At 46.4% G+C, this 26,608-nt stretch overlaps 1 protein-coding gene across 1 annotated transcript in view; it reads left to right on the plus strand.

Moving 5' to 3' along the window:
* The first annotated feature begins 1,003 nt into the window (after positions 1-1,003).
* B3GNT2 (UDP-GlcNAc:betaGal beta-1,3-N-acetylglucosaminyltransferase 2) overlaps positions 1,004-26,608 on the plus strand; it is a 30,701-nt gene continuing 5,096 nt past the window's right edge. The window contains exon 1 of the mRNA XM_082672167.1: positions 1,004-1,195. The gene's annotated coding sequence lies outside the window, so the exon portion shown is untranslated. The remainder of the gene's footprint in view (positions 1,196-26,608) is intronic.

Raw genomic sequence — 26,608 nt, forward strand, 5'->3', positions numbered from 1 at the left:
CGGGGGCGCTGGGATAGGAGGGTGCGTCGTGGTCCCCGGAATTCCCGCGGCTGGGTGTGGTTAGCGCCAAGCCCCCATCCTGCGGTGGGAATGTATGTCACAGTTCAGCCATTAAGGCTGCACCTAGGTATCCGCCCTGTCCCTTGGGCCGCGGCGCGGGTTCGAGGCCGAGCGTCTGGGCATCTTGCGTTTCTGGCTTCCCGAGACTCGCCTGGAACCTCGAGGAAACCCTCTACAGGACACCACAATGAGAACTAAAACCTCTCTCCCCATGTTCTGGGAGGCTTCATAAAACCGAAGATGGCGTGGCAGTGTCAAGTAGGTGTCATTTGGGCACCTAAGAGGTGGCGGCAGCTACTGGATGGGCAGAGAGCAATGGTCAAGTCCCATTTTGGCTCCGGTTCCCCCTAGCTACCCCCATCTTCCATGGTGAAACCCTGGGTTTTGCGGAGACACATCTGCCCAAGCACTTGGCGGCCGGGGTTCGGTCTAGGACCCGTCACAAACTGACTCCGGCCAGAAGACGCCACTGGAGTCCTCACCAGGCCATGTGCTTAGTTTCCCAACATCAGATGTACTGCAGGAGGGGCGACAAGAGGGATTAAGGTTAGACTGGAGTTGGAAAATAGTTCTTTTGAACTTCAAGCCGCCCTTTTCCCCCGACGGTCTAGTTCTCGGGGTTCCCTTCCCCCAGTTTAAGCCTTTGCTTTCCAGGTGAGGGCCCGGAGGGTCCCCGGATGCCAAGAGGAGCACCAGCCTGCGCCGGTCCCGCGTGTCCACCGCCCGACAAACTGGAGCTGCGCTTGCCCCGAACTTGGGGCGCGAGGCGGCGGGCCGGGCGGGGCGGTGACGTAAGGGGCGGTGCCGGGCCTGATTGGCCCGTGGGGCGGGGGCGGGACCGGGCCCGGGCCGGGGAGCCCTGAGGCGGCGACGGCGGCGCCGGGAGCCGGAGCCGGAGCCGGGAGTGAGGCGCAGCGACTGAGGCGGCAACAAGTGCCGGAGCTGAGCCGAGCCGGGGCCAAGCCGAGGCGGAGCCGTCCTGCCGCGGACACCACCCGGCCGCCCATCGCGGGCGCAACGCATGGAGCGAGAGCGGCGGCGGTCGCCGGGCTGAGCCGCGCGGAGCGGCCGGGACGTGGATGCAGCCGCGATCTCCCGCCCCCGCCCCGCTGAGCAGGAGCTGCTCCCGGACAAGGTAGGGCCGGGCGGGTGTGCACTCCCGCCGCCTCCCTCCTCCCCAGGCAGGCTCTGCGCCCTCTTACCTCTCTGGTCCCCGGCTCCCCCTCCACTGGCCCATCCTCTTTCCCTCCACAGCCCCGTTCCTCGCCGGTTCCGGCTTCGTACTGGCGCCCCAGAGCAGGAAACAGTCTCTAGGTGGCTCTTGCGGCGTTTAGGCGTCCCGGTCCTCCCCCTCGGCCCCCCCGCCACCTTCCTTACCCTAGAGGAAGAGGATAACGCAACCCGCGGCAGCCTGTCTTTTGAGCTTCCTGCCCCACTCCACATTCCCCCCCCCCCGGGACCCGGGAACTGGGAACATCTCCGCCTCCCCGCTGCACCCCAACTTCCGGGGGAGCGCGCGTCGGGGTGATGCAGGCGTTGGGAAGGGGCGTCTGAGGCCTGGCGTCCTCATCTGGGTTGCACAGACGTTTTGGGGAGGGGGCCCTGCTGGATTTCGCGTTACACCCCCGCACCCCACCCTCGCACTGCGCTGCCTGCCGTGCCGCATGGGGAGATCAGGTGTTCTGTGAGCTACAGGGCCGCCAGCAGTCGCTCCCCAGCCCCATCCGCCTGCCAATGCCACCTCAGGGTCCCTAAAGGCTGGTTTCTGTGAAACTTAGAAAGAACCTTTTGCTTTGACCTCTACAAAAATATTCCACACCGTCCGCGTTGAATGATTAACCCGGCTACTTGACCGAAACCTGGGGAGGGGGAAGGGTGGGTGCTGCGGGAGCGTGCCTAGCCGGCCTCTGCGAAACACCTGGAGTGGAGGGTGGACGTGGGGGGCTGCTCGGGGCGGACTCCTCTAGGGCTGCGGGCGCGGGTCCTGACGGCTGCCCCGGGACGGCAGGCGGACCCTTCTGGAGGCAATAAAACTAAGTCACCTTAATTTCTAGGCCACAGTGCTTTCCACTCAGGGCTGGGGAGCCGCAGAACCTACTGGCTCCCCATCAAGTGGGGAGGAGCAGCCGAGATACTCCCCACAAGTGTCAGAGCGTGAAAGCTCATCTCTGAAAATAATATATACGTTTTAAACCTGGTTTGTTGAGGAGGCTCCCTCTCCTTCTTAAAACGTAGGGGTGGTATGTTTGTCTTTTCTCTCCTGCCCCCCATGGCCTCCTGAACTTCCCCAACTTCGTAGAACGGTAGTTTGGAACAATTATACCATATTCTCTTGCCGATCCCCTGTTGGATCCTTGCTGTAGATTTCAGATTGCAAAGCCAGTTGGTGAATATGGGCTTCTACTTGTTAAAACAGATCCTTCCAGTGTAATTTTGCTCCGGGGAGGTAATGGGTTGGTTAAAGAGGTGGCCGACAGGGCCAAGAATGGGACTAGGAAGGCGGGGACCCAGCCCAATCCTAGGGCTCTCAACCCAAGCCATTGCGTGGTCTCCCCCAGGTGTTATCTGATAGCTGCCCCAGAAGGAGGATAGGGCTGGGCGGTCCCTTCTTCCCACTGCCCTAGTTCCCTCTTCTGTTTCTTTATTTAAAATTTTTATTTATACTTTTGGCTGCGTTGGGTTTTTGTTGGGGTGCGCCGGCTTCACATTGAGGTGACTTCTCTTCTTTCGGAGCACGAGCTCTAGGCTCGCAGGCTCAGTAGTTGTGGCACGTGCGCTCCGTAGCTGTGGCTTGCGGGCTCTAGAGCGCAGACTCAGTAGTTGTGGCGCAGGGGCTTAGTTGCTCCGCGGCATGTGGGATCCTTCCGGACCAGGGTTCGAACCCAGGTTCCCCTCACTGGCAGGTGGATTCCCAACCACTGCGCCACCAGGGAAGTCCTTTCTGTTTCTTTTAAATAGAGGTTATTAAGACTGGTGGAATTTGGGAGAATGTTACACAGAGTCCCTGTGCTCTTAAACCAGATTGGATTTTAAGACCAGGGAAGTTAGGGAGCGCTATACTTGAGTAAACCTTTTCCTACTGCCAAGCCTTTACAAATGTCTTTATCTTTAGATCTGCCATTAGGAAGTACTTTTTCAGTTTGGGATACTGCTTTTTCCCTTGGGAATCTTCCTGCAATAGGGGCTCACTGCTCTTCGTTTAGTTTTTGTGCAGATGGCATGTGTATGATGCAGGCCTAATTCTCCGTAAGAGTTCTGAGTTCCCACCTTCACTGTTCACTGGTCTTGATTCCGCCACATACTGTTCCGTGACCTTGGACAAGTTGTTTATCATCCCTGCCTCATTTTCCATGTCTGGTTTTGGGATGGTAGTGTCTGGTCTACAGGATTGTTTTTGAGGACAAATAGGATAATGTTTGCCAAACTCCTAGCTGTGCATCATGGGGGGTGGGGTTTAAGAAGTGCTTAATAAGTGATGGTCATTGTGTAATCAATATAGAAGTTCCTCCAGGCACCAACTTCCCCTTACCAACAACAGTAACCATTTAGATTTGTTGGAGACTGAAATCAGCCAAATTTGGCAGATGGCAGATAGTTTTTAAAATCCAGGGAATGAGGTAATCTTTTGAGGAAAATAAACATAATATGCTTGTAAAAATTATGAATTGGTTTTTTTTCCTGGATTTCCTGGATGGAGAGTTGAGTATATATAGGTGGCTTATAATTTTGAAAATTTCCTTGTTTTAAAAAAAACCCACAATTTAGATTTCTCTAATTCTAAGATACTAAAGGTTTGCTAAAAATAGGAAAGTGGAACTGATAATTCGTGGTGGATTTTGCACTGTACAGTTTGCCCAGATGCATGGCTTAAAAAAAAAAAAAGTTACATTAGGAAATGAATGAGAACCCAAAAAAGTTAAAATCGTTTTGCTTTACCCAGTGCATTGTTGGTATAAAGCTAAGATGTTCTGGATACAAATGTGTGGGGCTTTTTCAGCTGATGCAGGGATAAGTGAATCCTTTGTTTCTCAAACTTTGAAACTGTAGGAGAGGAAAACTTTTCTCTTTTTCCCCTCCAAGTTCTTTGGCTGATCTAATAATTAAGTTGACATAAGACAGATTAATTGGAGAAAAACAAATTTCATATGTACAAGGATAAAAATATGTGACTCAAAGAAGTGACCAAAGCAGGCAGCTTTCGTACCTTTTAAAGAGACAAGGAAACAAATACATTTGTGAAGAATTGACAAAACAAAGGGGTTTGGGTTTAGGGTGACTGATGAGTGAAGAAGTAACAAGGTTTGTGCAGGCTTCTCAGCCCTGAATTCCCTATCTCTGGTGATAAGAATGCCTTCTACCCTCCTGGTGCAGGGGAGGGTACCTTCCTACGGAAGATTTATCTCCTGTTTTCAGGGGGACAAAGGGGAATCAGAATGTCCTTACACTGGCTGTTTTCTCAAGTAACTTTAATTCAAAATAATCATTGTGTCAAAGTGACATATCTTGGGGTGGCATATTCTGCTCCCCTTTTAATGTGTTCTGACAATGCTGTTTTTTTTTGTTTTTGTTTTGTTTTGTTTTCCCCTCCAACCATAATTTAGGAATGCTGAACCAGGACTGTGAATGTACTTAAAACACACTCTGTTGTTAACATACCGGGTCAGTGCTTTTCATTCATTCTAGCTTGCTTAATAGCTACAATATTTGACTCAGGTTTTTTTTTTTTTTTGACAGTTTTATTGAGCAGTTTGTTAAGGACTTTAAAAATTAATAAATATAAATGGTTACTTTTATAAACATTGAAATTCTTGCATCTGGGATAATATTTGGTTATGTAATCTTGCGCATGCCCCATAGTGGTGCATAAGTTATCGATACTGAAAAATTCTCATAAAGGCCTTTTGGTCTTATATGCAAATGCTCAGGAGAAACTAAAATCATTTTGGTCAATTGCCTGGCACTTTTTTGTTGTTGTTGTTGGGAGTAGGAGTTTATTAATTAATTTATTTATTTTTGCTGTGTTGGGTGTTCGTTTCTGTGCGAGGGCTATCTCCAGTTGTGGCAAGCGGGGGCCACTCTTCATCGCGGTGTGCGGGCCTTTCACTATCGCCTCTCGTTGCGGAGCACAGGCTCCAGACGCGCAGGCTCAGTAGTTGTGGCTCACGGGCCTAGTTGCTCCGCGGCATGTGGGATCGTCCCAGACCAGGGCTCGAACCCGTGTCCCCTGCATTAGCAGGCAGACTCTCAACCACTGCGCCACCAGGGAAGCCCTGCCTGGCACTTTTGGTGTGTACAGAATGTTAAAACATGAATTAAACTGGGCTCTGAGTTTGAAGGTTGGATTTCTTGGCTTGCATACTCAAAAGCACCCAGTAAAGACCATACACCCAACAGGTGTGGATCCAGCTGTCCCTCCCCACTTCTCCAAAGGTGGTAAAACTGTAACTAGGTGCTTGCCAAATATGTCTCCAAATTGTGGATGAATAAATTCCTCTCTCAGGAGAGGCAATTACCGCTTGACTAAGAGGTATATGTATGTGTGGGGTGAGGCTTTGAGCGAATTGATGTAATGATTTCATCATCACCAGCTGATGATGAGGCTTTGCTAGTCTGAACAAAGCTTTGATGGGAAGAACTTTCTACTCGATGGAGAATTTGTTATTCGGGCATATGTGGCACAATCACCTTACTGCTGGGAAAAGTTATTTGAGTTTTCGGTTTGTTATAACTCTGCTTTGAGATTTTTACACTCACTGTGTTGCCTCTACTGTGAGATTTATGCACTTTGCCCACCAGTTTTGTCTTGCCTTTTCTTAGTTTTTGTAACAAAATTCAAACTTCCTTTGAGGGTCAACATTGTTGATAAAATTATAATGTATGTCTTGAAATATTTTGTGTAGTTGTATTTAGGTACTTCCATAGATAACTCTTAAGAATTTTTTTTTTTTTCCCCGGTACGCGGGCCTCTCACTGTTGTGGTCTCTCCCGTTGTGGAGCACAGGCTCTGGACATGCAGGCTCAGCGGCCATAGCTCACGGGCCCAGCCGCTCCGCGGCATGTGGGATCTTCCCAGACCAGGGCACGAACCCGTGTCCCCTGCATCGGCAGGCGGACTCTCAACCACTGCGCCACCAGGGAAGCCCATTAAGAATTTTGTTACAAATTATTTTCTGTACATCTATGAACATTCCTTTAGAGCAAGGTTTAAAATTATTTTTATTCTGATGTGGCTACAGACAGGAAATTCCCAGTAGCAAGGAAATTGATACTTTCTACTTTTCATTCTGTGGCATTTAAAAATAAGCTTATTGTTCAGATGCCTTCACTCTGATGTGATTAGGGTGTACTTCACTTAATCAGAATGTTTTAAAAAAACTGATTATCTAAGAGAATCAATTCTAGAGTGTGGTCAGGTTCTGTCAAATAGTGGTATGATGGTTTAGTGGTTAAAGAACATGAACTTGGAGTCAATCAAATGAGGATTTTTTTTTAAAACTTGAGGCATAGCATACAGTAAAGTGTGTAAAGTGCACTAATATTAAGCGTGCAGCTCATGAATATGTGTCCAGCACCAGATCAAGAAGAAAACGTTTTCAGTACCTCAGAAGGTCCCTGTGCCCCTTTCCAGTCAGTCTCCAGCCCCTGAAGGGAACCATTATTCTGACTTGGTATATCATCTTAGATGTGCTGCATATCGTCATAGATTGGTTTTGCCTGTTCTTGAACTTCATGTAAGTGGCATTTCCAGAATCATAGAATGTGTAATCTTTTGTGAAACAGACCTGGATTTGAGTTCCATTTTGGCCACTTACTGTGTGACGGTGGCTACTGTGTGATAAATTACTCTAAGCCCGTTTCCTCATTAGTGAAATAGGGGAGATAATCTAGCTCAGATTTGCTAAGAAAATTAATTTGATCATGCACCTAAAATACCTAGCACTGTGCCTGACATACACACAGTGCCTTTGTCCCCCTTTTATTTCTTTAAAAAGATGGTAACTAAAGCAAATGTAATCTTCTGTGTTTTAATATGCTATTTCACTATAAAAGTTGTGTAGGTCTTTTATTGAAAGTTAGAAGCCAAATCTTTGTTGAGTCAACGCTTTGTTGATGTAGCATCAGCTTAAATAAGACATATTATTTGTTGATAGTTGATCCCCTGTTTTTGTTTTTTTTTTCGGTACACGGGCCTCTTACTGTTGTGGCCTCTTCCGTTGTGGAGCACAGGCTCCAGATGCGAAGGCTCAGCAGCCATGGCTCACGGGCTCAGCCGCTCCGCGGCATGTGGAATCTTCCCGGACCAGGGCACGAACCCGTGTCCCCTACATCGGCAGGCGGACTCTCAACCACTGTGCCACCAGGGAAGCCCGATCCCCTATTATTTTTAATTGACATTTCCTCTGTAAGTCATAAAATGACAGTCATTGAAATGTTCCATTTAGAGCTGATTGGTCACCTGTGTGATGTGAGCTAAGGTGCAGTGATGACAGCTAGTTTACACGTGTTTATGAAACCCATGGAAGAGTTTAATTTAGATAAGCGGCATCAGTAAGTGCCCAGGATGCCCAGAACAATGTTTTACTACTTTATGTTTTGTAAAATAATTATTTCAGAAGTGAAAACACAGGGTCAGTTGTTAATTGCATGCTTCATACAACCCATTTAAAATGTTTTCAGTTTTTACAGTCTTACTCTGTAACTGGTATTGTATATTCAGTGGTCTCATGTCTCCAGTGTATGTGGTTTTTGTTTTCATTTTTTTTAATACTTTTTATTTTTGGAAGTTTTTTTTTTTTTTTTTTTACGGTATGTGGACCTCTCACTGTTGTGGCCTCTCCCGTTGCGGAGCACAGGCTCCGGACGCGCAGGCTCAGCGGCCATGGCTCACAGGCCCAGCCGCTCTGCGGCATGTGGGGTCTTCTTGGACCGGGGCACGAACCCGTGTCCCCTGCATTGGCAGGAGGACTCTCAACCACTGCACCACCAGGGAAGCCCTTTGGAACCATTTTTTAAATGTAACTTGATGTTACTATGGCATTCTTTCTAAGAGATTTTTTTCTTATGTTTATTTAGGGAAAAATCAAGATAAAGTAAAAGAAAATAAAGTTAATTCCATCTCTTAATACTGTAATTACTGTTAACTGGGTTGAGATCCTTCTAGGTGCTTTTGTGCACATCTGTATACTTCTAGAATGAGACTAGGAAAAACATGTTGCCAACGCTTTGGGCAAATGTAAAGCAAATTGTACGGGCCTTCCTAGAGATACCTGGCTGAGAGGACAGAAGACTTTGAAGGTCTGGGTTCAGATCCATCCCCACATCCCTACTTGTGACTGTACCATGGAGTCCCCAGGGGCTCCATCAGAGGGACCCCTGTCCTCCAGATTACAGTAGCCAAGCAGGAAAACCTGTCCTTGGACAACTCCGCCCACCCCTCCACCCCCCAAGACCTCAAAAAGATATGTAACAAAACGGCCAATTTGTTCATTTAGCCAGCATGCGTTGATTGAGCGCTTAGTGGAAGCCTTGCACTGTGCTTGGCCCCTTGTGTATTCCTAGATGAGTCAGGCACAGTTCTTGCTGTCAAGGAGTTAGCAATCTGGTGGGAACTCTAACCAGGAACTGATGAAACAGCGGTCTGGTAGAGGTCCAAGAAGAGTGCAGTGTTGGGGTCAGCTAGGAAAGGCTCCTGAGGAAGTTGTGTTTGGGCTTAGCCCTGATGGATGAATAAATAACTTAGGGGTAGAGAAAGGAGGGCAGAGGCAATTGCGGATTGCAGGCTTGTAGCGATGTGTCAGGGGAACAGCAGGTGATCCTGTGGGTTTGGAGGGCATGCTGCTTAGGGAGGGGTAATAGGGCACAGAGCAGCCTTGATGACCATGTGAAGAAGTGACACTTGATAGTTACGGAGGTGATGGGGAGCCATGGAAAGTTCTTGTGGAGAGGATGTGGTGACATATCATGGTCAGGCTTGTGTTGAGGAGGATGACTTGAGCCAGAGAGGTGGACGTGAGGTAGGTGTAATCATGGCTCCAGGTCATTTTACGGCCTCCTAACGGGGCTCTCTGCTTCCTATTTGCCCCACAGCAGTCTATTCTCAGAAGGAAGCTGGGGGGATATTTAAAAACTGAAATTGCTTTACATACTTTTCTACTTAGAATCCTCCACTGGCCCCTAGTCTCCCTCATGGTAAAGCCAAAGTTCTCTGTCACCTGTCAGGCCCTTGGCTCAGTTCACTGGCTCTCCTGCCTCGCCCCTAGCTCAAGTCTCTGCAGCCACATGGCCTTTGACCTTATCCAGCCTTTGGCCTTTACACTGGCTGTTCCCTCTTCCTGGAATTGTCTTGCCCCTTTCCCTCCACCTTCCTTCTGAGAAGAGAGGCTTTCTCTGACTGTCCCCATCCTTATCCCCTGTACTGTGCTTTATATTTCGTCTAAGCCCTTATCAACCTTATGATAATTGACCATATAACTTCTTTATTTGTGGTCTGTTTGAAACATTGCTTGGTTTAAGTAGGTGCTTGATATTTGTTGAATTAGGTCACTTCATCAGTCTTGCTGGGGGAAAACTGAGGGCCCAAACCAGGTCAAGGACGGTACAGGATTAAAATGGAATCTTAAAAAAAAAAAAAAATGGTTCTGAAGAACCTAGGGGCAGTACAGGAATAAAAATGCAGACGTAGAGAATGGACTTGAGGACACGGGGAGTGGGAAGGGTAAGCTGGGACAAAGAGAGTGGAATGGATATATATACACTACCAAACGTAAAATAGATAGGTAGTGGGAAGCAGCCGCATAGCAGAGGGAGATCAGCTCGGTGCTTTGTGACCACCTAGAGGCGTGGGATAGGGAGGGTGGGAGGGAGGGAGATGCAAGAGGGAGGAGATTGGGGATATATGTATATGTATAGCTGATTCACTTTGTTATACAGCAGAAACTAACACACCATTGTAAAGCAATTATACTCCAATAAAGATGTTAAAAAAAATAAAGAGGATGTGGTACATAAAAAAATAAAGTGTATGTGTGCCTGTGTGTGTTATTTATTTGAAAGGGAGTGAGAGAGAAAAAGATAGTGGATGGGATGAGATTTGGAAACCAATCCAGGGAGGTGTGAAGTAAATGAGCTACAGATAGGGGTACGTTGGGACATTTCATAACCTTGGGACTCGAAGGCTGTAGTGGTGTGGAAGGAGGGTCCAGAGGACAGGAGTGTAGGGTGAAGGAAGACCCACCATAGGCTTGAACCCAGAACTGTGGAGAGTGCCCATTTTGGGGGATGGGGCCAGGAGCAAAGGCTGCCAAGATGCAAGAGAACCAGTAGAGAATTGGGGTTAGGGGATGGATGGTCTTGAACTTGGGGTGGGGGTAGGGATGGTGGCCAGCAGTGTTAGGTGCTCTGGGAAGTCAGCAGAGGCAGCGGACTGTGAAGATTCTAGAGGGGTGAAGGGGATTGGGAAGGTCAAGGCACAACAAAGGGCCGTAACAAGACATGGAACCTTTTCAGGAAGTTGTCGGATAGGGAAAGAGCAGCCTGTGCCTGGAGCTACTGGAGAGGGAGAGCTTTGAGGTGGACGATGACATTGATACAGGACCCCAGGGGAGCAGCAGCAAGGACTGTCCCAGGGGACAGTAATCTTGTGGGGGCTGGGGATTGACTTACTGAAAAGGGAGCCTGGTCCATGTGGAGAATTTGAAGTAGATTTTGGTCCCTGAGCTGACATTAAATATCTTTGTAACCATGGCAACCCACTTAGCTTGTTCCCTCCTCATCCCCACCCCCTGCATAATAGGAAAAAACCTGCACAGCCAGGCTCATATGTTGATTGTTTGAATCCACTGCAGTCATGAATATGGACCATATTTATGGTCCATGGACCATTAACTTGCTAAGGCTTATAATTTGTGCTTTAGAATTCTGTTGTTGTTTATTTTCTTTGAAAAGCACTTAACATCCAAGTGCTTCTTGAAGTGTTTCTTGTTTTTTTGAGTCCTGATCAGGGAGTAACACAGTTGTTTAAAAAAAACAAAAACCAACTTCAAGTCTGGGTATAGATTGTTCAGTGAAAAGCCTGGTGATGTTTTCAGAATCAAATCTATTTGTCTTAACAGTGAAAGGGTCAAAGTGGGTTTGTTACAAATACCATCCTCTATAAACATTTAACCTTTGGGACTCATGACATGTATTTTACATTTATTATTTTATGGCTAAATTTAATGCTTGTTTATAAGGAACTTATGTAGCTTTTATTCTTTAAGTAAATGAGATGCAACCCTTTTATTTTTCTTCTCCCTTCACCACAAAAGGAATTATTTCCTTCAGATGAACTTAAAATATCTCTCATGAATACTCCTATTTTTAACTGACTGTTTCTCTCTTTTGAATTTTTTTTCCTCAAGGTTCTGATGGATCCTTGTTAGAAAAAAAAGCCTCTTTATAATGGAAATTTTTAAACAAGTGCAGATAACAGAGAGTGATATAATGAAGCCTCAGGCAGCCATCTCTGGTTTCAGCATGATGGCCTCTCTTTTTTTTTTTTTTTTTTTTGTCCCTGCCCCACACGTGACTAAGATGCTATGTGAGCACCACCCAGAGTGGGAGGGCAAGCTCATGCTGGACCTCCAGGTGTGGGTGTGGGAGTCATCAGTGTAGAGGTGACAGAAGTTCTGGGAGTGATTGGACCCCCCGAGGGAGGAAGGAGTGGGCACAGCCTGCAAATGACAGAGACACAGATTGCTGTGGTCCCCGATATTTCCAAGGAGGTGATAATCTATGATATATGAAGGTGACATTCACAGAGACTCTTAAAATTAGGTGATTTAAGAAAACAAATTTAGGGTTACCAGGGGGTAAGGGGGAGGAGGGATAAATTGGGAGATTGGGATTGACATATGCACACTACTATATATAAAATAGATAACAAATAAGGACCTACCATATAGCACAGGGAACTCTACTCAGTACTCTGTAATGGCCTATATGGGAAAAGAATCTAAAAAAAGAGCGGATATATGTATATGTATAATTGATTCTCTTTGCTGTACACCTGAAACGTAACACAACATTGTAAATCAACTATACTCCAATAAAAAATTTTAAAAGTAAATAAAATTAGGTGATTTAAACTGCTTGGTAAAAGAGGCCCAATTTCTAAGCTACTCAGCAGTGTGCTCATATATTGAGCAAACAACATGTTCTCTTTTATTTTGACAACATAAATTTTTCTTGGCAGGTGGCCAGAGAAAGCGATGTTACTATTTCATCCCTTCTTTAAATATGTAGACATAAGTCTTGGTTGAACAGCTTCCCCTTTAATAGAACATTTGGACAAAAAGCCAAAAGGTCACTGTTTTGAGGATGTATATTTTAAATCCATGTGATTAATTTTGATATTAAAAAAAATCTAAGAATAGTCCTCAAGCACCCATCGGTAACTTGGTGAAATTTAACAACATTTGAGAAAGGGAGAAGGGGCAGGAAAGGAATCTGGGAGATGGAGGCTGGGAGAGAGGGGAGCCACTCTGCTTGTTTGGTACCCTGTCCTGAAGTTGCCACCCCAGGGTCACTTGTCACTAGAGAGGTTGTCTTCTGGGAGGAGGATGGCCTCTGACTCTGAAGAAGAGGTGGTCTCCCAGGGGCACGTATTTTCATTGGATACTCTGTGTGTGAAGAGCAGAGCCTGGCGCTCAGCAGTTGGGGTGCTTTCACCTCACAGTTACAGCCTGTGGGCTGGGGAGCCTCTTGGTCCTGCCTCCCTCCAGGGTGAGGAGAGTGGATCTTAGCTCACCTGGAACTGTTCAGGCTGGGAAGCATTGCTGGGGGTAGGGAGGTTCTGGGTAACTAGCTCTTGGCAGTCCTTTTGAGGGGCTTCAGTTTGGGGAGTCCCAGCTGCTAGGAGGAGAGGATTAGATACAGTGCACTAGGGGAACCAAGGGTGTCCTTATGGAGAAGGCAGTGGGATTTGAACCTGTACCTTAAAGCGTGGGGGCAGGATTGAGAAGCAAGAGAATGGATGTCTCAGGCTGGGAGAGCCAGCATGAGCGATGGTGTGAGTGAGGACAGCAGTTGTTCTTAAGGGCTGTTGGGTCCCAGGAGGGGGTTTTGAGGGTGGCATACTTGGATCTAGGATGGGGTCTTTGTGAGAGCACTTAATGAGGACAGGGTGCCAAGTGCTCCTCCATCCCAGCTGTGCCATCCATGCAGCCCTCTGCCTGTCTTCAAGTTTGGCAGCAGCTGAGATGGACTTGCAGGCTGGGAGCTGCCCATTTGGGTTCCCAGTTCCTGCCCCCTCCCTCCACTCTCCATCTTGGGAACCTCAGACAAGTTTCTGGAAGCAGTTCACTTATCTGTAAAATGAGGATACCTCAGTAACCACTGTGTATTCCCTTGGACCTTTGGCACAATTCCTGGCACATGGACAAATGTTACCGAGTTCAAGCTTGGACAGCTCACTGCATTACAGGCCAGTAAATCGAGAGATGAATTGTTGGCAAGGAGTAGGGGCTATATTCGGAAAGCCAGCAGACTGAGAAGATGGTGGACTGGAGTCCAAAAGAACCATCTTACCTGGGTTAGGATTCAGGCTGCTTTTATGCTAGAAGGGGAGGGGACGTGGCTGGTTGTTGCAGACTTCTTGGTGTCAGAATCCTTTGTTCTTGCAGCTGTCCATGTAGGTGTCTAAAGGTCATGATGCTCCTGTAAACCTCCAACAAGACAAACATTATTCTCTGTTCTGCAGCTTTTTATATGAATGGGAAAGTGTTGTACCTTTAAAGGTCAGAGCCTTGAGAATGGACTGTCCTGTATATTGGAGGCTTATAGGCAACGTTCTTAACTTGTAGCAAAAGCAATAGAACGCAAAGTTTAAAGTAAAAGAAACAGATTCAATATGGAGTCATGTTTCTTCTTCCCTATTACAAAAGCCGCTGGTGAGTGGGTAGAGGCTGGTGTGCAGTTGTTAATTTTTCTTGTTGTAAGGAGTGTCCTTGGTACCTCCACCCCATTTCTTCATTTCATTTCTTTTTTCCTCCTCTCTCAAGATGTCACACCTGTTGATTCCTTTTATTTTAATACAGCATTATTTACATTTCTGCACATGCCAATTCTGTACAACTCTGATTTTCATGCATGTTTTTGAAAGAGTGAGTCAGGCAGTTATCTCAGAGCTGCTTCTCTAAGAGACTCCAAATGGCTAAGCAGGGAGTCCTGGAGCCCGAGGCATGGCACTTTATGCTCCTTGGTGTCCCCTTGTGTCCCCTTTGTTGTACCCTTTGTTGTACCCAAGGGCAAATGCTCTTTAAGGAAATTTGTCACTGGAAACCTTCATCCAAATAGCCAAGAAATTGAGACTTCCCAAGGCAATTTATTAAATTATTTAAGAAAAACACAGTGAATGTCACGGGTATTAATGCAATCCCAGCTTGTAGCATGTTCAAACAATGTTTATTTGGGGAGATATATTTTTATTTTGGAAATAAATGTAAACAAACGTAAACTTTTATTTTGCAAGAGTTGATGGAGGTGCTCTCAAACCCTACATTTCATGGGGACAAGGATTACCAAATTTAATAGAATTGGGAAGGGCATTGGTGATTTGAAAGAGTTTGTAGAGTACCTTTCGGAAGTGACATAGGTGAATCTCTGTCGGGGAAAATGGCAGATTGAATTTGGCTGCCCAAGTGCTTAACATTAAAGTGATTGTTTTAAAATCTAAAAAATTTTACTTCTCTTTATGGTCATTTATTATAGCCCATGGAATTAAGTGGTGAGGAGTGATGTGATTCTGAAAGTCAATCCTAAAACTTTGAGGAGAGTCAACTTTTGATTTTGTTAAATTAGTCTTTTTCTTAAATAGATTTATTTATTTATTTTTGGCTGCATTGTGTCTTCATTGCTGCTCGCGGACCTTCTCTAGTTGCGGTGAGTGGGGGCTAGTCTTTGTTGCCGTGCGCGGGCTTCTCATTGCAGTGGCTTCTCTTGTTGCGCTGTGTGGGCTTCAGTGGTTGCAGCACACGGGCTCGGTAGTTGTGGCTCGCGGGCTCTAGAGCGCAGGTTCAGTAGTTGTGGTGCACGGGCTTCGTTTCTCCACGGCACGTGGGATCTTCCCAGATCAGGGCTTGAACCCATGTCCCCTGCATTGGCAGGTGGATTCTTAACCACTGTGCCACCAGGGAAGTCCCGTTAAATTAGTCTTTAATTGAGTATTTCATGCATTTACTGTGTAAAATGACAATAATCTCTTTTCCAGTACCTATGTGAAAATATTCTTTCTTAATTGGTTTCACCAGCTTTTCTCTATGTGTGACTGTAGGCAGAAGTAGCCCACATAGCAAGCCCCAAGTTACCTCCTCCCCGCCCCATCTCTGTCCACCAAGATTGCCAAGCCATGGCTGATGGCCTGCTTGTTTCCAGAAGCACTTATACAAGGTCAGTTTGATAACTTAGTTTATGTAATATAGTTTATATTATATAATGATAACTTAGTTTCTAGTCCAGTACTGTAATTTATGCTTGAGCAGTTTTATTAATTTTTAATTGCCTTCTTCCTCCACTCCTCCCATCCCTTGGGCCTTAGTTTGTTTACAGATTTGTTTAATCATATGTTTCCTGGGATTTTTTTAGGTGATGTCCTGCATTGAGATGACACCCAGTGATGCTGTCCTGATGGTTGAGGGTGAGGCATGGAGGGGAAAGGACAGGAATTGGAAAAGGCTTATGACAGTTGTGAAGAGGAGTGTCCTGGCCTGACACATAGACAGCCAGGGGCCAGGGAGGGTCTCTGGGGGGCCTGGAAATGCAGGGCCTGTGTGTGTAATTATTCAACAATGATTTGTGTGGAGCAAAAGATGAAGAAGGTCAAGGAATAGAAATTTTTCCTTTATTTAATCCTCGTTCCTTTACTGCCCCTCCCCATTTATGTCCTTCTTGTCCTCAAATGTATTGACTGTCAATATGTTGTCAGAGTGGCAGACGCTAGAGAGACTGAAATGAAATGGCCCAGCCCCTGGTCTTGATGGCCACGTGCCCTGTGGGTTGTGTAAGACTTGTTACCGAAGAGGTGTGGCAAGTCAGATAAATGTGTGTGAAGTGTTAAAGACAGCAAAAAGGAAGTAATAAAACCACTGTCTGGGGGTGGGGCGGGTTCACGGTGGTGCTGCTGCAGTCCGCCTTGCTGGCCTTGTATTTTATGTTGATGGCTCACAAGAAGCTATGAGAATGCGACTTTGTCCGTGATGATGATTCTCACTGTGTGACTCCTACCTATGCTGACCCTGGGCAAGCCTCTGTGCCTCTCTGCATCTTGGTTTCTTCTTCCGTACAGGAGGTGGTTGGAGTAGCTGAGCTATAAGGCCCTGGAAAAGAAATTCTTGTAGCTTCTTTTTGGTAATGAACTCGGGATATGGTCTGTGTGTGGAATGCATGTGCATGTTCTGGAGAAAACAAGTAAAAGGGTGAGAGGGTACAGTTTGTGGCCAACACTTGCTCTTCCATCACCTTTTCTGACACGGCCAGTGTCCCTTCCTCTCAGAGCCTGGAGAGCTGGGCTGCAGGCCCACTCGGATCTAACCTCTAGCAGGTGGGAGGATCGTCCTGGGATCCCTTCAGCCTCAGGCTGTGGTGCCCCCGGGAAGGGAGGGGGAGAGGAGAGGCGGGGCTTTTTCTGTGTAAAAGCTCTTGCCAAAAGGGTTTGCCCAACAGGTTTGTTAGATTGGGCTGGTTGAAACTGCTGCCGATCTCTCATTCCTCAGTGTGGATTAACACCTACCACAGACCTGCAGGGACTCCGCCCAAAGCAGGGACGGGGACCGCCTTACCAGACCAGGACCTCTGGGCACCTTAAGACTACCGACTGGTTCCCTTCTGGAGATTCTGTCTACATTATTCCTTTCTCATGTTGCTTAAAAACAAAACGCAACTGCCTGGCTTTCTTTGAAACGGCCTACATCTTCTGGGTATCCACAGATGCAATGATTTCACTTCCTAAGTAATTTTTTTTTAAAGTGCAACTTTATTTGAGGATTCTTGAAATCTTCTTTGAGCAACGAGGTTGTGTGGTAGAAAGAGTTTAGACTTGGGGGCAGGGTCCAGGGTCCAAGTTCTGGCTCCACCCAGATTAGCTTTGTGACCTCAGAGTAACTGCTTCACATATTTGAGTTTGTAAAGATTAAATGAGGACTTCCCTGGTGGCGCAGTGGTTAAGAATCCGCCTGCCAATGCAGGGGACACGGGTTCGAGCCCTGGTTTGGGAAGATCCCACATGCTGCGGAGCTACTGAGCCTGTGTGCCACAACTACTGAAGCCTGCGTGCCTAGAGCCTGTGCCTTGCAACAGAAACCACTGCATTGAGAAGCCCGTGCACTGCAACAAAGAGTAGCCCCCCCTCACCACAACTAGAGAAAGCCCGTGCACAGCAACGAAGACCCAATGCGGCCAGAAATAAATTAAAAAAAAAAAAAAAGATTAAATGAGGTGAGAATATCCTGGTGTGGAAAATGGGCAAAGGGCATGAGGAGTGGGAAGTCAGGAAGGAAGCACATGAATGACGATGGGTCAGTTAAAACAAGCAGAAGTCCTTTTTTTGTGAAGATTAAAAAGAAGGACAGTGTCCACAGTCAACATGGAGAGTGCTGTGCTCTTGGGTGTGTACAGTGAAAGGATAAATCAATCTGGCTTTTGTTTTTGGTGGGGGATGGTTTTTGGTGGGGGATGGGTGGGACGGGGAATAATTTGATTATATTCTAAATGACTTTAAAAATGTATGTTCTCTTTGTAATTTTTCCAAAGGAAATAATAAGACAATGGACAAAGATGCACATATGAGGTTGTTCATCAGTTTTTCTTTTTCGATTATAGGGAAAATCAGAAACAACTTGTGTTTGGTTTTTTTTTTTTTTTTAGTATTAGGCTGTGCTGGGTCTTAGTTGAGGCACGTGGGCTCTTAGTTGCAGCACACGAACTCTTAGTTGCATGCAAACTCTTAGTTGTGACACGCGGAATCTAGTTCCCCAACCAGGGATCAACCCAGGCCCGCTGCATTGGGAGTGTGGAGTCTTACCCACTGGACCACCAGGGAAGTCCCCGACTCGTGGGTTAGTGATTAGTAAGCCAGGCCAAATGCCTGTACTCTGTCAGAGGTGCATTAGAGATCTGATGATAGAAGATGGACCCCTCAGATCATGCTGTCTTCCGCTTGTGAACCTAATCTGCTTTATAGAAGTTAAATCTCTGAACACAGTATACAACTGTATTTGTAATCAACATGGACATCCAATTTGGAAGTTCTTCATTTTTCCCTATTTCATATTCTTGTGTGATTTAGTCAGTCTTCTGTTTGTTTTTAATAGAGGGGCTGTGAAAGAAAACACATTCCTACAATCCCTCTGGCAGCAGCATTTGTTAACGTTAGTTGTAGGCATGGTACACTCCCATCCCGTGGAGAGCCCTTGGGCTCAACAGCGCTTATCTATTCTCTCTAGTGGTCTCAGCACCCATCTGCCACAAACTGGTTGTGTTGGTCTCTGCATGCAGACACCCTCTACCCACCCAGCCCCCCACCTCTTGCCTGCCTTGCTTCTCCTCACATATCTGAAATCTACCCTATTTCAAGCCCCACTCAGGTCCCTGCCTTGTCCTCTGCTGTTGACAAGTGGACTGTCTCGTATTTATTGCTTGTCTATCAATTCACTGTACAGGACCCATGTTTTATACACGTTTCCCCTAACTCCAGACTTGAGTAACGGTGTTCATGGTTGGAATATGACTTCAGGTTGGTGATATAGAGATCTCTAACTTGTATCAGTTTTTAACTATTGCTTGTCAGCTCCAAATTCACCCTTTGTTGCCTGATCTGTGAAAATGGATCAGAGCCTTCAAATATTTTTCCTTTGCCTTCTCTAAGTTGAGGGCTCTGAAGAGGATGTTGCAGGAGAAAGAGCTTTTCCTTCCTGGTTCCCAGAGTCTAGAACCAGGCTTCCTGTAGAGCCTGCTGTTTTTCCTGTGGGTCTGCAGGCCACAGCTCTCTAGCATGTGGCTGCTGTGCCCTCTCTCTGGCTCTGGCAGCCGTGGTAGAAGGGGGAGCCTGTGCCCAGCCCAGGTCGCTGCTTCTCTTCAGCCCCCACATGTATACACACTGGGAGCCCTGTGATCCTGGCTGTCTAGTGAGCTGGCCACCTGATCTTTGTCCTGAGCAGTGGCCCTGAGCTGTTCCTGTCCGAGCCATGCATTGACGTGCTAAGCTCGTGCAGAGGGAGGCCTCTCCAGTTCCTGTTCCAGCGGCAGCTGGACTCCCTGTGTGTGCATGACTCCTTCCGCACCCTCGTTCTCTCTGCACACCGTCCCAGCAGTCTGCAAGGTTTGTTTCCTGAAACCCTCCTGATGGGGACTCTTGCGTGTTCCAGGCTTTGTGCCTGCATCCCAGAGGGTTGTTCCTGCTCTCCTGGTGACTGGACCATCTCTGGCCTGGGCACCCAGGAACTGCCCCCTATACCTACTTCAACAAGCTCTGAACTTTTCTTCCACGCTTGTCCTTTCTTGGGTACTTTTTGTCTGGTGCAGGGCATTAGAGTTCTATTCCATCTTTATAGTTACTCAATTATTATATTTTTAAACGTCCCCTGGTTGAATTACTGTGTGGTTTCTGCCTCCTGATTGGACCCAGACTGAAATACATTCCATGTAACCCAACTAAGCAAACGGAAGGATGAATCAAAGAGAAATCTTCTAGGGATTTCTCTGAGGGCTTGTTGAGAGCCTGCCAGACTATACTGGTTTGTACATAGGTCCTGGAGCTTGGAGGGGAAACACTTACCAAACCATAGCCATGTACAGGGTCTTAACAAGGGCTTCCAAAGCACATGAAGCTCCCCAAGAAGTGACTGCCTGCATTGCAGCATTTCTTTTCTAAAATGGTTTCCCACCTAGGTAAATAGATGCCTCCAAGCTTCCAGTCTGTACTGGGGCCTGCCTCCCTTTACGCACGTTCACCCTGTCCCTCTGCTATCATGGCCTTGGTGGGGGTAACACTTGCTGGAGGTCCTCCCCTCACCAGGAAGGAATGTGGAGGCTCCTCTCTGTGGGGATGGGATGAAGGAGAGTTGGCTTGGGTGTGCTGCCAGAGGAGGGATGGAGCCCTCACCTAGAAGCACTGCTGAATCCACGCTCCTGCATTCCCACACTGGAGGGCCTGGGCTGCCTGTGGGAAATGAGGGGCTGGACTGGGCTTTTCACCATAGTTTACCTCTTCAAATCCTGCCTGCACCCGCCCAGGTGAGACAGATTTCTATAAATACATATGTGTCCTTGACTAGCACACATATAAGTGATTTTTCCTGTGTCATCTCTTTGGAGAAAGGGCATGTATATGTAATCTAATTTCTACTGAACATCTGTATTCAGTGAACTTGACCAGATGACCCAAATACCTTTCTATTCAGCAAATGCTGAATGACTCTCAGATGCCATGTGCTGGGGTAATGGTGGTGCAGGGTGAAGACCTTGATCACAGAGGATGCCCTAACTCCTGGGAGGTGGGCTCTTCAGGAGTGACACTTGACCTAATTTAGGAGTAGAAGCTCTTCAGGAAGGCATGGCAGACAGAGGGCACTCCTCAGGTGGCAGAGTGAAGCTGCGATTTTTCTGCAAGAGAAATGTGTTTGCTCTGGTGGAGGTTCAAGTGTATATGGTATAGAGATGGAGGATGTTGGCAGGAGGTGGTGTGAAAGGAAGCACAAATCATCATAAAGGGACCAGAAGGGCATGTGAGTGAGAAGATTGGAGGAATGAGGCTGGTATTTAGGCTGGGGCCTATCCTTGGGCAGGAGAACTCACAGAAGAGGGGAAGAGGCCATGAGGCCCTAAGCTCCAAGAATGGAGCAGAGAGGAGTTTTAGAAGACAACACAGTTACAGTAGGCTATGAGGGAGCGGTGCCATGTTGGTGGTGGTGACCAAACCAGGGAGCAGCATGAGAAGGGAATGTATGTACAGTGGCTGAAGACTGAGTAGCTGGGGAACAGGGCATATTTGGGAGCTGTGGGAAGTAAGGCATTGGGCTCCTGCAGTAGCCAGTGGCAGAGCCTGAATGGGATAGAGGACAGGTGAGGAGGAGGTGCAAGTGATGTTACAGAGGTGGGAACACAGATGTGCTGGATGTGTAAAGCAGGGGGAAGAAGCAATTCAAGGTCCTGCTGGGGAGTGCACATGGGAAGTTGATCCATTGCAGATGGGGGACCCAGGAAGAGAAACTCCACACGGCATTTACTATCTGGAGTTAGCTGGGTCAACTTGTGATACTTCTTCTGGAGGTAATGTTTAAGACAATGGATAGATGGGTTTCTAGAGAGAGAATATTTGTAAAAGAGGCAATGAATGATAAAACTTGAGAAGTATGCTTAGTGTTTGGAGGAGGAATCAGAACCTGTGAAGGAAAACTATTGAAAGCCCAGTGCACAGTAGACAGCACCTGGTGTGGTAGGTTATATCATCCCCATTTTACAAATGAGGGAACTGGGGCTCAGAGAAGTCAAGCAACTTGCATAAGGTCACACAGCTAGTAGTAGGTAGCATAACCAGAATTTAATTCTGGGCTCTCTGACTCCGGGTACCAGACTAACTATGGATCTGGAACATTTCCATCCTCAAAACATCTACGAGCCTTGTTTTATAATGACATAATCTTATACACTGAAGATCTGAAATTCTTACCAGTTTTACTAAAGGCAGGGGCAGGATGGCCTCTGGGAGGGTTAATTCCCTGTCATTGTTTACTAAATTTTCCTTTCTCCTTTTCTGAAAATTCTATGCATGTTTATTTAAAGGATGAACTTAGTGATTGATTTTATTTTAAATGATAAATACCATTTGAGAAAATCAGCCACATTGGGTTTTGGGGGAACTATAATCAATGGGGACCAAAACACGTCCTATAGACACTTTGATGTATAATGTCACCTGTGGGGGAATGTAGGTAAATAGATTCATCATATGTACTTTTCCCTTTAAATTTTGAACATGAAGGGTACTGCTAATGACTATGAAACAAATTCCTTGAATTTAGCTGATAGTTGTTCTAGGACTTACAGACCAGAAAGCAGTCAGACGCATGTTCTCGCTTCATGCCAGCTTCTAGGTGAGCTTGTGGGGGGAATCCTGGGGTTCCCCGGCACCAGCCCAGGCAAGAACCGAGGCCAGGCTTCTTGCTCCCATTAAGGAACGAGCTCTAGGTATGGCCCAGCTCTTCTGGTCCCACTGAGCTGCTGCACTCACACCCTTATCACCACCCCACTGTCTGCCCTGAGCGCTGGGAGGTGGCCCCACTTAGCTGCAAGCTCTCCCTGTCTCTTTATCTGAGCAGAATCTGGAAAAGTCTGGCAAGGACCAGGCAACAGATGTTAAAAGCCTGGGAAGTAAGGATTTAGCCACTCTCACCAGGCTTCTGGAGGGAGGATGGGGGAGGTTGGGCAGGCAGAATGACGTACACGTCCCCTGCTCCCGTGGTATGGCAGTGGGCTTGGGCTCTTTGTCTCCTGGAGGATTTGTGGGTCCCGTTTGTGCAGGAGAGTGAGCAGGAAGCAGGACACCCCTAGACACGGAGGCCGCCTGCTCAGACTCCCGTGACCGAATCAGGAACTTGGATTTCTTGCCTCCAAGCCTCAGCGTGACTAGATGGGGTGGCTGGTCATTTCATTTCCTGATTACAGGAAGGTGCTGCCTTTCTTTTATCTTTCACTTTGGTACTGGGGGTGTGGGCGGCAAAGGCAGTCCTGGGCACAGGTTTTGGACTGGGTCCGGGTGTGGTTGCTGTTCTGTCCCTGACCAGCTACTCGTGGCTGTCTGCCTAGCATGCCGGAGTCCCTTGGGGTGGAGGAGTCAGGCTCTGACTCAGAGCTTTGTGAGAATGGGTCTTTGTGGCTGTCAGTGGCCACATTCCAATGTCTTCTGGCCAGCGCTTCACTTTCAGAACTGGAGGGAACCTTTTAGGACCATCCTCTTTAGTGGTTCCCAGTCTAGTGTCCAGGAATGAAACATTGGGATTGTTTAGATTGCGTATTGGGAAACGAAATGACTACAGAAGAGCCATTCAGTAAATGTTACTTATGACCCTGCCCTACCTCTCATATCTGACTTTGACTGATGGTAGTTTTGAGGGTTCAGATGTATAAATATTTTAAAATTTTAAATAAAAACAGTTTTTAAAATAATCTTTTAAGAAGATTAACCATTGAAAATCAGACCATCATCCTTTTAGCTCCTTACGTCCTAAGCCTGTGCTGCAGTGTTCACTTGTATCATGGTTTAAAACTCAGATGCTGGAGTTTTAGGAGGAGCCGCTTAGGTTTGAATCCTGGCTCTGCCATCTGCCAGCTGTGTGACCTTGGACAAGTTAAATCTCCTCTCTGAGTATCTGCCTCATAGCATCACTGGTGCCTGGCACATAGCCAGTGGTACCTAAGTATTTATTAAAATAAAGCCTAAGTGTTCATATTTTACTATTATTTTGAGGAGTCCTCTTGATAGATGGCTTCAGGCAGAGAGCACGGGCCCACGGAAAGGTGTGCAGTGATCTAGGGATGGATGTTGTGACAGAGCCTGTGCTGAACACCGCAGGGTCCAGTACAGGGCTGGAGTGTCTGGGACTGGGGGGCCATGGCCCAGACTAGTGATGTGGGTTCTAGAAATGGGGACCTGGCATTAGGATTTGTGTGTGACGTGCCCCAGCCCCCGTCCCAGGCAGTCTAGATGTGAGTGGTAGAGGCTGCTGAAGGGGGAAGATGGTGTGGCAGCACTAAAGAATATGAAAATAACCTATAATCCTACCACCCTGATTAACCCGGTTTTGTTTCTGTGTGGTATCTTATCTGGATTTTCACATAGTTTAAGCATGGCATCTGTACTATTTTATAATCCATTTTCAGCTAACACAAATTTTTTTGTGTGTGTCTCTACCTTTCTAAATATTTTAGTTGCAAAATAAAGAAGGAAGTTGTTGTTAAACAAAATTAACTGAAGTGTTTTAGAAATTTTAAGACTGTTCAGTCTCTGTTGGGGAGAGTCTACTTCCAAGTACAAAGTGAAAGCTAAGGTTGTTCTTTGTCTGCATATGGGATTTTCTATTTCTGTTACAATAAAAATTCTGTGTTTCACAGTGAGGGTTGTATAACATCTTCTCTAGCTTCAGGGTAGGTTTTCTTACTCAAAATTCTTTTTGAGCAATGTAACTTCCTGCTCAAAAAAGGACACGGAATTGGTTTTATGTCTGTAATGGGAATATTTAGTCAAATATTCAGAGAGCTTTTTCCCACAGATATTTTTATGGAGGTCACTGCTTTATCCTCCTTTCCATGAACTTTGGTTTATTGTAAGAGTCTAGTTCTCATGCGAGGGACTGTGCCTCGGTCACAAATGAAAGTTGACATTTATACTCGATGGAAATGTATAATTGAGAATCTGGGTGGTTTTCCCACCCTTCCTTCTCAGGTTGGTTTGGAAGAAATGCCCTTTAGAAATAGTGGTAAGAGTTTAGCCCAAGCTGCACGTTTGGGAATTTAGAAAAGGAAGGCTGGCCCCTTGTCAGAAGTGGGGCTGGGAGCTTCTAGGCTCCAATTTCCCTTTCTTTGGAAAGTCTTTGTAACAACCAAATGTACCATGACCCAGTGCTTTGGGTCTTTTCAGCCTTGAGCCAGCCCTTGAGACTTCACTGTTGACCTGGACCAGGTTAAAAGAATGTGGCCACGGCTTGTAGAAAAAGGAGGAGATCCCAAAAGCCCTGGATTAGGAGCCAGAAGACTCTGTCATCTTGCCCTTACCTCTTAACTCTGTGGTGACATTTAGGCAGCTCAGTTATAACCCTCTTGGAGCCTTTCTTTTTCTCCCTGGTAAAGTGGTATCCTCTCAGCTTCCCTGAGGGGGCACAAATGAGAAATGGACAGGAAATGTTCTGGAATCCTTGAATCAAGGACTTGAATCCTTGAAACAAGGTGAGGATGGTGTCCCTTTGAGAGCCACAAAGCCCTATCTTGGCCGAGAATATGGGAGGTCCTGGCTGGGTCTTGATGGCAGAAATAAAAGCCTGAATTGCCGTGATAAAGCTGGAAACCTTGGCCAGGGTCAGCAAGCTTAATGCACTCTTCAAAATATTCCTGAAAGAAGGATTGTTGCTTTTCATGATACGAAACATCACACCGTCATTTCAGATGGTTCTGTCTGGATTGCAGGTATCCATAGGTCTGGATGCATAACTGGCTCATTTATCTGGAATTATATTATTCACCCTGAATCTTTTCCTAGGAAAATTAACTTACAGTTTCACGACCCGTTATGTAAAAGTACTGTGCCTCTCTTTTTTTCTCTCTTAAGCTGTCCTGTTTTACCGTAGAAATTTCAGGAATAGTCTACTGATCCAGACTCCTTTTCTGAGTTGAAAATTTCTGCCAAGTAGTTAGCTGTTCATAGCGTGTGCTGTTTTTCCTTCCAGATCTTCTTGCTCATTGTAGTCTTTCTCTGTTCACCCTCATACTTTTCCTTGTCCTCTTTTCAGCCTGTTCACATGAAGGGCAAGACCAGTGATACTGGGTCAAGTGCTACTTCAGCTTTAGGAAAGTTATCCTAATTTAGAGAGAATGGTTTGTTTTTGGAAAGTGTTTTGTCTCGAATCTGGAGGCCAAAAAAAAACCAACTTAAAACTATCCATGATTTATTTGCTAATAAGATGACTAATTCTTTAATTGTATCAGATACCCACACAAATACATTCCAAGTGTCCACTTGAGCTCTCCTGTCCTGGCAAGTCAGACCCATAACAAAGAGGTTTAGGGTGCCGAAGATGTACTGGCCTTCAGTTTGCATAAAAGGTGTGCTCAGAGGCTCACTTGAAAGGAGCTGACCTAAGGAGGGCATGGACCATAGACTTATGGATTATTCAGGTTGTGTGTGACTTGGGGCCCTTTAAACCTATAAATAAGGAGTAGGGAATATCTTGTGGGTTTTTTTTTTTTTTTTTACCGCCTTCTTTGGAGGAAGTTTAAGAAGGCCCTTTCTTGGTACCTCAGTAGTGGGATTCTTGAGGGTTGGAGGGTGGGTAGTGGTTGAGAAGTGAGGGGAGAATGGAGTGGTGATGGGAGGCTGCTTACCTGGGTGAGCTGAGAGCACCCACATAACTTTATCATCTGCCATGTTCTCTAGCTGTGTAGAGGCTTTGGGGAGTGGAAGGTATGGTGTAGGGACTGGTTTTATAAAAACATCTTTTACTTATATGTCCTTAACCGAAACTATTTAGCAGTGATAAATACAAGCAACTAGATTTGGATCTACTGGACAGATTTTAAGAGACTCAAAACAGTTTGTGAATTCCCATTGATCTAATCTGGGCTGTTCAACATAGTGATAACTTCACAGCATTCTCAGCGTGGCAAATACTTCTGCCTTGAAACTATTTGTTAGAACCCAGTGAATTTTTAAATCTTATAGTAACAAATAAATAAATAAACACTACCCTTGATTAAAATACATAATCAATAAGTTACAAGGATGTAATGGACAGCACAGGGAATATAG

Source organism: Grampus griseus (genome assembly GCF_964374135.1).
Source record: "Grampus griseus genome assembly, chromosome: 15".
Taxonomy (NCBI): Eukaryota; Metazoa; Chordata; class Mammalia; order Artiodactyla; family Delphinidae; genus Grampus; species Grampus griseus.